The following is a 4,160-nucleotide window of genomic DNA, read 5'->3' on the forward strand; positions in this document are numbered from 1 at the left end:
CTGTGAGAATATATATTTTTAAATTCAGTCTTTATTTCCATCAAAAACTTGTATAATTTTTATTGATTTATTTTGTTAAACCTTCTTCTAAGAAGTTTTTTTTTTTTTATCATTTCCTGTGACCATTATGCCTTGTCAGCCTTATCTTTACAGCAGGCCTTTTGGTAAAAGATAACTCCTTTAGTCTTAAAACAGGAAGAGCTCTGAACACAATGGTCATCTTTTTATTTTATTTTTTTTGTGGTCTGGTTTATCTTTATAAACACCCCCCCGCCCCCACCATACAAAAGCTGTGAGAATATATATTTTTAAATTCAGTCTTTATTTCCATTAAAAACTTTTACAATATTTTACTAGTTTATTTTGTTACCCCTTCTCGTAAGAAGGGTTTTTATCAGTTACCAAGTGACCATTAAGTCTCATTTTATCTTTACAAAAAACCCTATATGTATGTGATTAGAGATCCAAGACACTAAAGCAAATGCTAAAACACATTAGATGTAGAAAACTGTTGATGTGCTTTACAACCTCACGTTCCCCAGCCTCCCACCAAGATCAACAAAAGATCACTCCCATTTTAAACTGTTTTTGCTAATCCCTGCTCTTAAGCAGGGTTTTGTAATCTCTAGTACCAATTAAGCATTTGATATGGAGTATGAGTGTTTTATCTTCCTCGGTGATCAAATCATGAAAGGCAGCATTAGGATCTTTTGCAGAATACACAGTGTTTAGAAGCTCTCTAACCTGAATTAAATGTTTCTCAGTAATTCTGAGAATGTTCCTGGCAAACCCAATGGCTATAACAGCATTAGAAATGCTATCAAGACATATTTCCTGGCAAAGTTCCTGAATTATTTGATTTATGTCTTCATCTAACCAAGTAATACATTCATGGGCTTCTTGACCTGCTAGGTCAAATGTGCACCCCCAGCATAGGTCAAAAAGTCTCTTCCTCAAGCAGTATTTCATTATGCCATAAAAGGAAATGTGAACAAGAGACTTCATGAAAACTTTGTGTTCATGACTTGTAACCAGATCTGTTGATTCTGAACTCTTCAGCCTCATCTGGTCTTTGTTCTCTGCAGAAGCATACACTTCCTTCTTGTGTACTGGTGAGCAGGTTTTCTGGTGTCATTAAAAAGGCTTTGTCTAGCTGCAAAGGAATTCAAATAAAGGACTAAGTTAGTTAGCTGCTGTTTAATCAGTCCTTAGCTACTTCCAAACACACATGTGCCATGAAGCAAACCCACGCCACTACCCTCAAAACCCAAATGCCCCCACAACTATGCTCCAAGTCTCTTACCACTCTCCTGTGCAATGACCTCTACCTTGCATGCAGGCTCTGGCATAAAGATACCATCTTCCAAATTCTCAACATCTGCTTTGAGGGCCTGGGCCTTCTCCATTTGCCTGTTCATTGGGTCTTCCCGAACAGGGTCAGGCATTTCAAAGAGTCTTTGGACAAGGAGCCGGGTCTCCTCCTCAAAACTATTTCTACGGTAACACTTTCTATAAGGCCGTCTTGGAGTTGTAGTGAGTGGGCCTACAGGCATTGTGAGAGAATCCATATCTGCCCCTGCTTGCCTTAGCACAGTCTCAGATAAACAGAGGGGTCGTTTGGGAAAGCAGATAGACCTGGTGGGGCTTGCAGCCTAAATCCCACCCCCTGTACTCATTCCAATTGGTTCAGCATCATTCTTGGAAGATCTGAGGCCTCTGAAACCCCCTCCAATTGGTTGGGGGTGGTGTGGTGGGTCGTTAGATGGGTCACACCACCACCCTGCCACCCCATAGGCCATGCTTGTGCTCCGGCAGGGGCTAGAGTGGTCTGGGACCTGATAGGCCATAACTTCACCACATGATCTGGGGCAGTTTTTGCAGCATGAGGGGTTGGGCTTTGGGGTCTACATGGGCTGTCCTCCTGATGTCATGGACCATGTGGTATTGGTGTCACATATCATGTGACTGGGGGTCGGGGGTGGAGTTGCTGATGTCATGCACCACGTGGCTGGGGTCAGGGGGCAGGGCTGGTGATGTCACACAGCATACAAGGGAAAGGGGGTGGGGCTAAGGGGTGGGACTTCCAGTCCCACCCACCTATCACATTTGCACTGAAGGACGGTGAGCCTATATACTACTGAGGGTGCTGTGGTATGTAGCTCAAAGCAGAGAAGGAGGAAGTGGAGAAAGAATGGAGACTCAGCAAGGAAACTGCTTTTCTGTGGTTGATTTAGTGCTGGTTAAAGGTGCCGTAGAGAATGAAATCCTAAATTTATCCAGGCAGTCAGCAGAGCATAAGCAGAAACAAGGCAAACCTCCAGCCATGTGCCTCAACTGCAGCTTGGAAGTAATGAAAGAGGCCTCCATACCGTCATCCCACCCTTAATATTGGTCATGTTGTGACAGGGACTAAACAGGTAAGAGACAGTGTTGGTCAGCTCATGCTCTGCTCTGTCAGGTAGGAGGCCTGAGTTCTGGCCCCAATTCTGCTGCTAGTTTGTCATATGGTGTTGGGAATCCTCTCTGTTTCCACAATGTGAGTTATGATTTTGAGATTTCTTTTTTCATGTAAGTATGGCTTTGGTAGGTGATTGCAGTGTGTCTGAGCTATCCTGGTCTGTCTGGGAAATACCTGGCCATGCCTTTTTGCAAGATGTTTTGTCTCTTCTCTTCTAGCTCCAGTGGACTGGATGCATTAAAATACCCTTGACAAGGTGCTGCTTGAGCCACCCCTCAATAGACTCAAAGCACCCCTTGATAGACTCGGAGGTTCTTTCACCTGTACCTCTACAAAAATCATATACACCATCAAGTGTTTGCATTGCCCCTCTGCTATCTACATTGGGCATGCAGGGTGTCCCTACATGTAAGAACAAATGAAGTTGCACACCGGCAGACTGTTTTATCTTCCGTGGACATGTCATCACTGACCCCAGGTAACTTTTCTTAAACAAGAAAACTTTAAATACAAAAAATGAATGGAAATGACAGAAAAAGAAACTATCAAAATACATGTTTGTGTTAAGAAGGCATAGTCACAGTTTAGAATATGCTTATCTCATGACCTGGATTAGCTTTTGTGACCCTTTTTTTCCTTAAGGGTTTATTACCTGTTTGCCTCTCCTAGCACTTTCCCACGTCCCCTCTCTTTCTTCTCTCCCTCCCTCCATTCCATCTTTTGTATTCTATTGGATTCACTAACCTGTGAATATCTTTTTATAGCATGTGAAGAAGTAAAATCTGGCTTAAGGAAGATCATGCTACATACGTCTGATTTAGCTAGTCTATAAGGTGCATATCTACTTGCCTCCTGCCAGACTGCAATTGCCATATGGCTAAGTAGGAGGGAGGTCTTGCCTGGATACTGGCTAGGTGGAAGGGGATTTAGGATGGAAAAGCTTGAGGATACCTTATTTGAAGGATAATGTTCTCACTCTCTTTTCCTGATATTGGAAGTACTGAGAATCTCTATCTTCACTGAGATAGTGATGGTCTCTGTCCCCTGCTAGTCAAATTAAGAGGAGAGATTAAGGGTAGTGTTACAGGTCACCTTTAAACCATCATAAAGTCACTTAAAGTGGGAGCAGTCACTTACTAAAGGGTGTTATCCCATTTTAAGTACTCACTAAACATGTTAAAGAACAGATCATTGAAGTAAGGGTTATCTTTGTTCCATCTTACCCAAGTCATTCCAGGGTACTGTTAGTCAGCTCCAGGGAGATAAAACACTTAATTTTCAGCCCTTCAGTATTCTGGCATGCACAGCTCCCAGCCCCTCTACCCCTTCCCACCCTCCAAACTTTTGCACCTTACCCCTCCACCGCCACATTGAAAGCAGCTGCTTTGAGTGGTTTAAGTACAGCATGCTTCCTCCAGCTTCTTGGTCTTGCTGTTCATTGGCTCTGCACTGAGAGCAGAGCCACCACCATGTTTTCAATGAGACCCAGGAACCATAGGCGACTAGTAGGGAGGGAACCCGGTGGGGGGGACGGACGACACACATGTGCCTCCCCTGACAGGGCTATCATCCCCCACCACTGATGTCTCTGGTGGCTTCTTCAGGTGCTTGCCAGTCCCGTCCCTGCTGTGGATTCTGCCAGCAGCTTCTGTCCATGCTCACCAGCCTCATCCCTGCTGCAGACACCACCTGCAGCTTCTGT

This window comes from Alligator sinensis, unplaced genomic scaffold (genome assembly GCF_000455745.1).
Source record: "Alligator sinensis unplaced genomic scaffold, ASM45574v1 scaffold892_1, whole genome shotgun sequence".
Taxonomy (NCBI): domain Eukaryota; kingdom Metazoa; phylum Chordata; order Crocodylia; family Alligatoridae; genus Alligator; species Alligator sinensis.